The sequence below is a fragment of the Lissotriton helveticus genome, chromosome 3_2 (genome assembly GCF_964261635.1).
Source record: "Lissotriton helveticus chromosome 3_2, aLisHel1.1, whole genome shotgun sequence".
NCBI classification, from domain to species: domain Eukaryota; kingdom Metazoa; phylum Chordata; class Amphibia; order Caudata; family Salamandridae; genus Lissotriton; species Lissotriton helveticus.
Genome location: NC_136062.1, coordinates 249,529,932 through 249,542,162, shown reverse-complemented (window position 1 = coordinate 249,542,162; position 12,231 = coordinate 249,529,932). Strand labels below are relative to the sequence as shown.

The 12,231-nt window shown below is 46.5% G+C and overlaps 1 long non-coding RNA gene across 1 annotated transcript in view; it reads left to right on the top strand.

Annotated features, from left to right (window-relative positions):
- LOC144826618 (uncharacterized) overlaps window positions 1-11,631 on the top strand; it is a 110,141-nt gene extending 98,510 nt beyond the window's left edge. The window contains exon 3 of the long non-coding RNA XR_013609867.1: window positions 11,342-11,631. This is a non-coding gene — a long non-coding RNA (uncharacterized LOC144826618). The remainder of the gene's footprint in view (window positions 1-11,341) is intronic.
- The last annotated feature ends 600 nt before the right edge of the window (window positions 11,632-12,231 follow it).

The window sequence follows — 12,231 nt, the reverse complement described above, 5'->3', positions numbered from 1 at the left end:
AGGTTAAAATCTTATTGATTTTACTTTTTTTTTATAAATCGCTTCTAAGTTTTCCACGTGTTATGGGGGCGGGAGGTGAGACAGGCATAAGGAGAAAGGGAGTCTGATGGATGGGAGGAAAGCAAGGGAGAGTTGCAGGAAACGAACGAGGGTCAGGGGGTGGGGGGACTTTAGCACAACGACGGTCAGGGGGGTGAGGGGGACACACGAGCACAACGAGCAACTGGCCACCACAGGGGTTTTCATCGGAAACAGAATTAGCCCCTAGTTGTGATCAGGGGTCAAAAGTAGTACTGGAGTCACCGACCTCTGATTACCCCACGGCGACTGCAGGTAAACCCTGTGTGAAAATATGCAAAAGCTGGAGCAGCAACGAGGGTCAGGGGTGGGGAGGGACACGAGCACAACGAGGGTCAAGGGGGTGGGGGGGACTCGAGCACAACGACGGTCAGGGGGTGGGGGGACACGAGCACAACGAGGGTAAGGGGGGTGGGGGGTACTCGAGCACAACGACGGTCAGGGGGATGAGGGGGGGCACATGCACAACGAGCAACAGGCCACAACAGGGGTTTTCATCGGAAACAGAATTAGCCCCTAGTTGTGATCAGGGGTCAAAAGTAGTACTGGAGGCACCGACCTCTGATTACCCCACAGCGACGTGCAGGGTCCAATAAATCGCTGACAGCGCGTCTGGCGTGGTCAGTGTATGTACCAGAGTACTGGTGTGTGCGTCTTTATTTGCTAGCCGCCCAAAAGTCCACGCCACCACACTCCTCTCACATAGTAAAATATTGTAATGGTTGTCATGTCCGCTCGCAGTCTCACGCGTCACACTTTACTGATCAGTTTAACAAAAGACAAGTAATCCTGCTGAAAGTCGGCGCGGTTTGAAAATCAAAATTGTAAATGTTGCAGCAGCATAAAAGAGGGATTGAGTCGGGACAGACAAAGTCGCTGCTGGAAATAAAAGTTCTCCACCCAGTCGCATTTCAAAGAGGCCGGTTTTGAATGTGCTGTCTGATTCGTGCCCCTCCTGGCCAGCCTCTGCTTTATCAGGCCCCGGCCAGCTCTGCACTGCGCCAGGCTATTGTCCGCGCAGACGTTTCGGAGCAGGGCTGCACGTGGCCGGGCACCGGCTGACGCTGACGCTGCCGGGGAGGCTTTGAATTACTTTGTGAGGAGGTTGCTGCCTGCAGTGGAGACGAGGGAATAATAGCCCAGCCTGAGAAAAGAACAGGCAGATGTGCAGCAGTGTGAGCACTGGCCGCGGCAAGGAATAATGAATGGAGAAAGCGCAGAGGGCGAAGGGGAGGGAAGAGGACAGCAAGGGGGAGAGACGGCGAGAGATGGAAGTGGGGGCGGAAGAGAGAGTAAGAAAACAAGATCGAGAAGGAGCCATGGGCACCCTTCAGTGACTGCAGCACACATGGGCAGCTGGCAGCGCATTCATCTGAGAGCCAGCGGGACCCGCAGACAGACAAAGGGAGGGCGCGTTTATACGCGCCGGCAACAGCCGAGGGAAAGGGGGCCAGTGAGGGCACAGAAAGAAAGAATACTTTTAGAAGGGCCGGTGACGGCGAAAAAACCAAGCATTACGGGCAGAGCTCACTCTCCTGCGGGATACAGAGCAGGGGCTGAAATCACTCTCCACCGGGCGCCATCTTCAAAGAAATGCCCAAAACAAACCTTGGCGAAAAAAAAAAATAACATCCGCCCACCGCCGCAATGAGGATCACAAGGGGGCGGGATGAGTAAAAATCGCCGGAACGCCCACGAATCTGCTCCGGCAATGACGGACAGATCTATCTTCCAATGGCCATCCTCCATTTATGGAGCTAGCCAATGGAAGAGCAGGCGGGACAAAGCCCCCGTACTGTTGTAACATAAGATTTCGCCAGCGGACGCCAGGCGAAACCTAAAAAGGCTTTCTAGGGTTGCCTGTAGGTAATTTTAAATTTTTTAAAAGATCCCAACAAAATAAGTAAAATATCAAATCCCTCCCCCCTATAATAGAGGTCGAGGTCACTCAGAGGGTTTTTCTATCTGGGCGAACACTCAATAATGAAACATGCCACAAAAAAGTTCTTAATGGGTGAGAGCCCCTTTGCAAAGAATTGACTTGCTTGAAGGGTTATAGAAACCTGAATACTATCCTTGGAATTGGGCTTTCTCTCCAATGTGTTATGATTTTACCTCAAAAGTGGAGTTTGCCCAAAACCCTAAATAGCTTATACTTCCTTTGTCCTTGTTGTAGTGACCAGAACACATAAACATATGAAGACAAAGCCATCCGTGTCAGAGTAGTGGTCGACAGAGTACAGCTATTTACCTCCGTACCCTGATGACGGAGCGTTCTAACGGCTGGTAAGCGAATTGTTTCAACCTATTTCTACTGTCCACGATTTTGTAAACGGATTGTTCAGCTATCATAGTTATGGGAGTAGTTTGTGTGCTGCAGCCATTTCTTCTTGTTCTTCAGCGTGTGGTTCTTATGTTTCCACATACTGGAGGTTCCACGTGGATTTGTGGCTTGAAGCTGCAACTCGTCACCAAAAAAGCTAGACTTCCCACACCATGGGTAAAGGATAAAGCAGCTACATTCTAGAAATAAGAGTCTGGTATAGTAATACTTCCCATACACAGTGCTTGAAATGGAAAAATAGAAGTGCGGGTACTCAATACCAGAGTACCTGCTTGTTTCCGAGAAGTGCCAGTACTCTCCAATTAAAAGTATTGCCTCTCCCTTGAGAAGTGCCGGTACTCTCCCTCGCCAAATAAAAAAGTGCCGGTACTCCGTACGGTACAGTACTGGCCCATTTAAAGCACTGCTTCTACACATAATACGCATCATTCTTTTTATTGTCATCTGAATGATTGCTATTATCCTAATGACCTTCCATTATGCCCCTCAGGCCTATCCACCTCCTTCGGCAGGCTGTGTAGAAGGGTTAACTTACTCCACATCCAGAACACTTTTAATTGGGAGATTTACCCTTTTTATCATCCACCTGGTGATCTGAATTTCTGCATCTGTTGCACCTACCTTGCATGTCACTGTTTCTGTTTTGTTTTACCCAGTCCTCACCTGTTTTTGTCCCCCTTTTTTTTAAATGATTGATCGATCTTGCTTAGTCCCTTTTACCTACCCACTACATACTTGTATTCTCGTACACTTAGAAAAGCTTTGACACATCTTTATGTACGCTCTGCCTTTTTTAACAGTGACAACTGTCTCCTTCAACTCGGACTCTCCACTCACCTATAATTTATCCTGTATATTTGTTTTCATACATTTTTAGGTCTCGCGCCTGCGATGCATATGGCGAAGCCATATGCCATCGCGCAGGCGCGATACTATTGCTGCCGGGTCTGCTTCCCAGGAGACAGGAGATGTCACGCGCACGCTCTGGAAAGCGATCGGCGCCGGCCGCGCGCGCGCGTTCCCAATCTCCTGTCTCTCTGGGAAGCACACAAGCAAGCCCCGCGAAGGCACCACGAGTGAACGCAGTAAGAGTTGTGCAGCCCAGTTTGTGCACTAGTGACGTAATCTCTGCGCGTGGCCTCTGTCGTCCATCTACGCGAGATTTGTAGATATACCGACTGGAAATGACCTTCAAACAGAGATCGCGTTCTGCTTTAGCAGTATTAGTAAAACGCATTCGAGGTGTACTGCACGCAAACGATCCTGAAAATAAGGCATCGTCGGTGCTGTTTCAGAGATATGTGTTTATTTTATGGTAAAGACCAGTCAAGATAATACTTCTCTCCGGTAGGGGTTATGCAAACGGTCATTATTAGCGCACTTGGAACGGAGCTGCAGCGCCATCTGCAGACCTGCGGGGGTGTTCAGGGAGGGAGTCACCCCTGGCAGCGTTGGCATGGGTTAAGTGCAGTGCAAGCACTGAACGTTACCAAGCCTGGGCACGAGATATTGCCAGGCATTTGCGACCCCTGCACTTCAGCGAAAATACCAGAGTGATGTCACAGAGCCCATGCAGATGTGCCGTTGTCTTTCTCACTCAGCTGGCTGCGGTGTGTAATGGGGCCTGGCAGGGCTCGCACGTGCATCTTTGCCTCTGTCCACTTTCCCCATAATTACACTTCCGAAGTGTTCCCCACCTGTGATCTGTGAAACATCAGATTCTGACAAACGCAGTGGGCCCGCTTTGTCGTTGTGCGTATGAGGGGGGTGAGCTGGGGGTGAGCTGGTGGTGCTGTGGCCGCACGTCCCGCAGCTCCTTCCAGCACTTACATCAAGCCAATTAGCGAAGCTCTCCACTGCTGGGGTTTGTAAATTGTTGAAAAGGGGAGTTAAATCCCAGGGCAGGCCTCGTTCTGTGCTCTGCCTCGCCTCCTTCCCTCTCGCTGTGTCTGATTGGCTGTTGTGGTACGCAAACTGCAGAAATTAGCTAGGGTCAAACTGCAGTTCCAGTTGCGCTCATCAAAGCCTGCACCAGGGAAATGCTTTCAGTGTGCTTGAGACAAATTAATATTTGCGTCACTTCAGTAACAGTAGAAGCCTGGCCATTGGCGAAGTCTGGTCTGCTGCCACACCTGGTTATAGTTGCCAAGTATCTTTGACCAGCCCTAGTTTATTGTTTAGCCAACAGCAAATGTAATCTCTGTAAATACTTACAATGTTAAAAATAAACTACAAGCCCCAGAATGCAGTATGTTCGACAAACGCCAGAGCTAGCTTAAGAAGTTATCATGGCATGCCACAATAGTTAAATTATGCTAGAATCAACTTCGTATTCCGGACTTTCCTTTCAGAATGTGCTTGCTTTCTTGCGCCTATACAAAGTGAGGACAGAGACCTACATGCACAGCTTATGGTAGAGAGGACCGGAGGTCTCAGCCATTGGCTTCTGTGTCATTCACATGTTAATCAGCACATGTAACGCTAATAGGATTCGGACCTACTGTCCCTTGACTGGAGGGAGCGGACCCAGTACTCGCGAGTGCTGGTTTACAACTCCATAGCATGAAACACGTGCATGTAATGGTGGGTAAGTGTGACGCATTGGGGGAGGGGGGTGTTCGGTGGTAGCGGCGTGGATATGCTTTGTCGTCATTAGTTGAACAGTCCATGTAGGTGCCCAACAAAACCCCAAAATTTGCTCATCCAATTTTTTAGTCTGGGCGAATGAATGCCCAAAGATCTCTTGCCTGGGACAAAGTTATGGCAGATTATTTTCTTGGTAGAAATGAAAATGAGCATTTAGAAAATGATGACTGATAACAGGATTTAGAAGACTGAAAAGTTGGTACATTGCGAGTCGCTTTGGTGCAAAGCCTGCACGGAGGTAAACTTGCTACATTCACCTTTCAGCACCTTGTAGTAGTTTGGCGGTGTATCCCTCCATGGAAAGGGCAGTTTGCAGAAAATTATGGCATCACTTTCTTGCAGTTGCAAGGATTAACACGCTATGAATAGATTATTATTGTTATTATTGCTCTGCTCTCTGTATATTTGTAAAGCGCTCCGATACCGGCAAGGGTCATGTTTGCGCTATATTAAAAAAAAACTATCAAAATAAAATAAAAATAAAGTAGGATGCAAAGGGAAACGGGTAGTTTGATGTCGGGGGCGCAGGCTGATGGGGCAGATCACGCTGCCATTAACAGAGTACACATGCCAGTGTGACATGCCGACATGACAGCATGCACCCGGACTGTGAAATCAGAGCACCAACACAATATAGTCATTGACAATGCCGTGATTGTTGTGAACTGTGTAATCAAGAAATGCACCGCTCAAGTTTAACATCTCAAAGCTTTCTGCGCGAGGAGGCACAAGGCCAGCATAGTATCTGAGAAAGTGCAAGCGAATTAACCCAAGTCTGAAATGCGTTTGTCCTCGTGCCAGGCGAAAGGGTTATCCGGTTATTCTCTTTTACAAGGAATCAAGTTTAATGTTTAGGCTCCGCGGTTCCCTTCACGCTGCTGAATCCGGTTTCAGCCACTCTGTGCTTTCTGCTGCATGCTGCGAGGCTGCCACGGGTCGGTCTGTCTCGCGATTTACTTGGCAGAGTGACATGTTTGTCTAGAAAACATGTCTCTCTGGTGCTGTTTGGACGTCTGAGGCCAATGGTCCATCTTTTGTGTAATCGTAATTAAAGCAGGACTGACACAGTCACTAGATATAGGTGTGTGTTCACAATGGAATGGTTCGTGTGAGGAGGTCGGCCCTGACTACATAATTCAGAACAACTAACCAAGGCATAAGAAGAACATAAACTGCATAATTCTGTAACTCAGATTCATGACGACGAATTGGGCGAGCTGAATATGTTTGCAGATTCACAGAATCCATTCGGAGTTTGCATGGAAATCTACACAAAGGTACGGTTTCCAGGCACACTCCCTGATACCAGGTGTCACCGCCGACTCTTTGCTCACTGAGACATGTGTATGACATCACAGCTCTCCCCATGATCTCACAGACAGTCTCGCCCCACACTCCATCCCTCGCCCCACACTCCATCCCTCGCCCCACACTCCATCCCTCGCACCACACTCAAATCCCTTGCCCCACACTCCACCCCTTGCCCCACACTCCATCCATCGCCCACATTCCATCCCTGGCACACCCTCTATCTCTCTCTCGCCCTCCCTCTATCTCTCTCTCGCCCTCCCTCTATCTCTCTCTCGCCCTCCCTCTATCTATCTTTCGCCCTTCCTCTATCTATCTTTCGCCCTCCCTCTATCTATCTATCTTTCGCCCTCCCTCTATTTATCTTTCGCCCTCCCTCTATCTATTTATCGCCCTCACTATCTAACCTATCACCAGAGCATCACTCGGCACCACCACAGCATCACTCAGGGGCCCCACAATATCACTATGCGCTACCAAAATGCTTATAAGTACAACAGTAACTTACAATATTATTATAATATAATATTATTGCCAACATTGCTTAATATTTTGCAACAGCTATCATCTTGCAAATCATCTTTACACCAATACAGACTTTGCTAAAAATTTAATGCAACACATTGTCATATACAATGCCAATAACTCAAACTTTAATGCTGCGAGACCTATTGCATTGCAAATGCTTGTTATTAACTGAGACTCGTTGATCCAGCGGTAATTTCACGGTAATTTCTCAATGCAAAACATCATTTACCTCTAGTTTACCGCTTTAAAGGCGATGGACCTTTGCCACCGTGTACCACTTTCGGGAGACTTTACATGAACATGAAAAATCAAAATGCAAATAAAATTTAAGCCAATAAAGAGAGTTGTGAATGCTTTAAATGGTTTTATTTTCTAGTAAAAAGTTAAGTTTCTCTGACCCTTTATTCATTAGTCAAATATCAATCAGGTTACAGAATTGGAAAACAGGAAAAATAGAATTAATACAGAACATATTATAGGCTGCATACAAAGCACTCCATAAAGGAGGGAATTAGGCATCAAATGTCGGAATTCTTTAAAGAGTTCAGGAAAATATAATTCAAGAGTGAGTTTTGCAAGGCTAATCAATAATTGTGCATGCGTCTCTCATTCAACACACTGCTAACAATTCTCAGCCATGCTGGGTTCTTAGGCATCTATTTATTTTGGGCCCAAAAAACAAAACAAACACAAAAGAATATTAATTTATGAAATAAAACCCATTATGTTTACCTCCCCCATACTAATACCCTGTATTAGTTATTACCTAGCAAAAGCTGTTAGTTTAAAGCAGCTTTTCTGTTAATGTTGCACAACATGCAAAATTGTGTGCAATGTACAACATAGCATAAACATGCTCTAGTGCAAATTTTCAAAGTGCAAACAATTATTACATACTCATAGCAACATGCTCTAATGTTTTAGATAGCTTTTCATGCAAAATGCGTTTGGCCCACATGTAGTGTTGGTGCATGGTTGATTAATTAATTCATATTATAAGGAAGATGTGTTATGAACTGAATATGTATTGTCTAAGTATGCAACAAAGCCAAAGTCTCTTGAGACGGGAACTGGGAGTGCAGATTACAAGGAAAAGGAGCTTGGAGGAGAGAACACATTCCATGCCTATCTTCAAAGCTAAAGAGGAAACTGAAATCACAAGTTTTTGTACACTGCAAAAACACATGTTTAATTCAGCACAATTATGTGCTACTTTAAAAGTACAAAAAAAATTCTCTAAATTAAATGTACATTCTATGGTGAGTTTTAATCTAAACTAAACACATGTTTACCACCCTTGTTTTGTCAATTGAGCATGGTTTTAAATGAAAGCATTTCAGACTGAAAGCATTGTGACCAGGCCTCATTTCATGTATTTCACTTTGCATGCACCAAAAGTGCTACTTTTAAAAAGCATTTGACTAGGCCTCATTTCATGTGCCATGTGCCATGTGTTTTCACTTGCACCAAAATATGTGTGCCATTTTAAATGCAGTCTGTCTGAAACACAAAACAGAGCAATGCTGAATTTTGATGAAATCTAGCTCTATCACTACCATGACAATCGCTTTCGCATTTCCATTTTCTGTGTGCTGAATTCATTGCCATCCTACATGCTGTTCACTTTTCTCGGACTTCAGTTTGCTTACAACACTCGTTTTTAAGACATTTAAACAGCTAGTCAAATGTATTTATGTTCTGTTCAGGCCAGTTAACTGCTTAAAGAAATACTTTATTTTGCCACGTGCAATGTCTCATTTAATGGTGATTTTCATGTAGGACAGTGTCGCAATTGATATATATTTATATTCTTCAGTTCTTTTGATGGTCTGTAAAAGGGAGAGTAATTTTTCTCTGAGGCAGTCGAATGTCTGTTTGTTCATATTTTGTTAACATGCACTTTGTGCTGGCCTCTCATTCTAAATTCAATAGCGATGCCATACCCTTCTCCCCCCTATTTTGTATACTTGAACATATTGATAGATATAAAACCCTCAGGTGTGTACAAAAGCTTTTGTCTCTTGTAGAATGCTAATTTTGTAACAGTAAGCTTGCTTTTTAAAGGGATTTGCAGCCATACTTTCGGCTGCGCTTTGGAGGCACAGTAGTCCCAACAGGTTGGTACTTCAGCTCAATCAAACGATCTCCTTGTTGCAGGGACTGGGGTTCATCATCAACGAGGACAAGTCCGTCTTCTCTCCTTCCCAGAAAGTGCTATTCTTGGGTTTCGTCGTGGATTCTTTGCAAGCATCTCTAAGTCTTCCATCCCGGAAGATGGCCAAAATCAGACACGAGCTGAGGCAGACGATTTCCAAGTCACACACTGCATCAGATTGCCAGAGTGGTAGGACTTCTCTCATCTTCCATTCAAGCAATCTTTCCGGGGCCCCTTCACTACCGGGCCCTTCAACGCCTCAAAGCGCATCACCTCAGGAAAGGTTTGACTTACCACCAGCTGGTCCCTCTGTCGGAAGAAGTGAAGAGGGAAATGTCCTGGTGGCTTTCCCATATGGAGGCGTGGAACGGCCGAGCGATTTTCGGGTCAGTTCCGGACTTGGTGATAGAATCGGACGCCAGCAGGTCGGGCTGGGGGGATTTCTCCACAGGCGGCGCTTGGTCGTCAGAAGAGCAAAGGCTCCACATCAACTGCTTGGAGCTTCTGGCAGGATCCATTGCGGTCCGTTGCTGGACCAGGGATTCGGCAAAGACGTGTGTTCTTTTGAGAATGGACAACGTCTCGGCGGTTCTCTACATCAACCATCTAGGCGGTCCACGATCCCGAGCTCTAGCAGATCTGGCGTAGGATTTTTGGGATTATTGTCCGGCCAATCACGTCTCGGTAACAGCGGAGTACCTTACGGGTCAAGCCAATCAGGTGGCGGATTGGCACTCACGGTACCTGCGGGATTCCAGTCTTTGAAAGTTGGACGTGCATGTGTTCCGGTGGTTGAAAACCATGTGGGGTCCTTTTTCAGTGGACCTGTTTGCATCCCGCTTGGACTTCCAGCTACCTAGGTTTTTCAGTTGGAGACCAGATCCTCTCGCGGAGGCCATGGGTGCTTACCTCCAGGATTGGAGTCAGGAACGGCCTTATGCATTCCCTCCCTTTTCGATGGTGGTGCGGGCGGCAGCCCAGCTTCACCGCTAGGTGGCGGAAGTGGTAATGGTGACACCCTTTTGGAGATCGCAAGTCTGGTTTCCAGTTCTTCTGAAACTTTCCTAGGATTCTCCAATCCTACTCCCCCGGCTCCCTCATCTTATTCTCAATCCGAACGGGGACCCGCATCGCCTCCTAATGCAGGATTCTCTCTGCCTCATGGCATGGCGGCTTTCCGGAGACGCTGGTCGCTCCTAGGCCTTTCGGAATCGGCTGAAAACCTTTTGTCGAAGGCATGGGCAAGTAGCACCTCAAAGAGGTACCGATCAGCTTAGACCAGGTGGGTTCGTTGGTGTCTTCGACGGGACCTCGATCCCCTGGTCGCAGGCGTCGTTCCCATCCTAAATTGTTTGGCGGAATTAGCAGTGGACGGTCTAGCCTACCAGACCATTAACGCGATGCGTTCTGCAATCTCGGCGGCGCATGAGCCTTTGCATGGTGCCCCGGTCGGGGAACATCCTCTTGTCTGTAAGCTCCTTAGGGGCGTGAGGCTTTCTTTACCCCCGGAGGCGCGATATTCAGTCCTGTGGGATGTTAATGTGGTGTTGAATCTTTTTCTGTCTTGGCAACATAACAAGTACCTTTCTTTAAAAGAACTGTCAGCCAAGTTAGCTATGCTACTGTGTTTGGTGTTGTGTCGTAGAGTCTCGGATGTGCGAGCTTTGGATGTCTCAGCAAGATGGGGAAAACACTCTTGCTGAGACATCCAAACCTCACACCAACCTCTTTACCTCCGGGTGAACGGCAGCTTCTTATTGCTCCGCTGAAACCGCACAAGGCAGTATCTTCCCCCACTATAGCACGTTGGGTGGGTGTTGCAGGAAGCTGGCATTGATACTAAGAAGTTCGGGGCTTATTTGGCTAGGGGGCCCATGGCCTCAAAGGCTTTCTCTTTGGGGGCACGTTTGGAGGACTTAATGCGAGCGGCAGATTGGTCCTCGAATTCCACTTTCAAAAGGTTTTATTTCAAACCGGTGGTGGATATTGCGAATCTAGTAGTAAGTAAGCTTTGAACAAGCATAATCTGAAGCCTCCGGTCCTGACATAGAATCGAAATTTGCCTAGCTTAGTAACGGTAAGTTTCAATTCTATTAAGGACACGGAGGCGAGGATTATCCAACCCAGAACTCCTTGAGAGATCCCATCTGTATGGACGTAAGTAAGCAGTTTGCTTCTTTGTTAAGTCAAATTGTGGTGTTGCAATGTTTCCCATGTGAAGAGGTTGCTTTGAGAGTCCTAGTGGTTTTACAACGCTTATGCTGTTGTGTCTCTCCTGCTAGGTAATGATGGTTCAAAACAAGACCGGTGAAACTTTGGTGTGACTCGCGCGAAGAAAGAGGAAGGGGGCACAAGATGGACGACCTACCTTACTGTTGTGGACACTATGAAAGGACTAATGTTATGTGGTTACCATGGACTGATGGGATATGTAGTTTTTCTCATGTAATTTGTCTGATGTAACATTCTTAATCCCTGTGTTTTGGGATATAGAACATTTTTGGGGAGTCAGTGCTTTTCTGGGCTGCTGTAAATTTTGATTGTAATAAACAGCGAAGAAGGAAAAGCATAATCTGAAGCCTCCGGTCCTGACATAGAATTAAAATATCAACAGTGACATGACTCATCATTTGTGGTGAACTTCTGCATAGGAAACCTTACGAATGGCTGGGCCGCAGTTACTTGCAAAGGATAAGAGTAACGCAAGAGTGGTGTGCTTCAGTGTATTTGTTGGACTTTGGAGCTAGACTGTTTTCACAGTTCTAGTGGATCTATACCCAAGTTGGTTGGTATTGTGACACCATGAGAGCACCCCTATGACATGTGATTGATTTGAAACTGGTAAAAAATTACAATACCGTAAAAGAATAGATGTACAGATCAAATAGCGTACCCGCAATTATTTTATTCAACAGAGTCCAGCAGCAGCCTGTGACTCGAAAGACCATAGCACTGTAAGGATCAGAGCAGTGTCTGGGCATTGAGCATACATATGTGTATATATACGGAATTTCTACAGCACAAACCTAGCCAAAAGGCAGTGGAGAGCTGTACTTGGACAAGCTGGGATGTGGATGAATAATGGATTGTGATGTAGTGCTCTTAAAAGAGGTGAGTCTTCAACTCTTTCCTAAATTAGAGTGGTGTTGCATGGACCCTTGGGAGTTGGCAG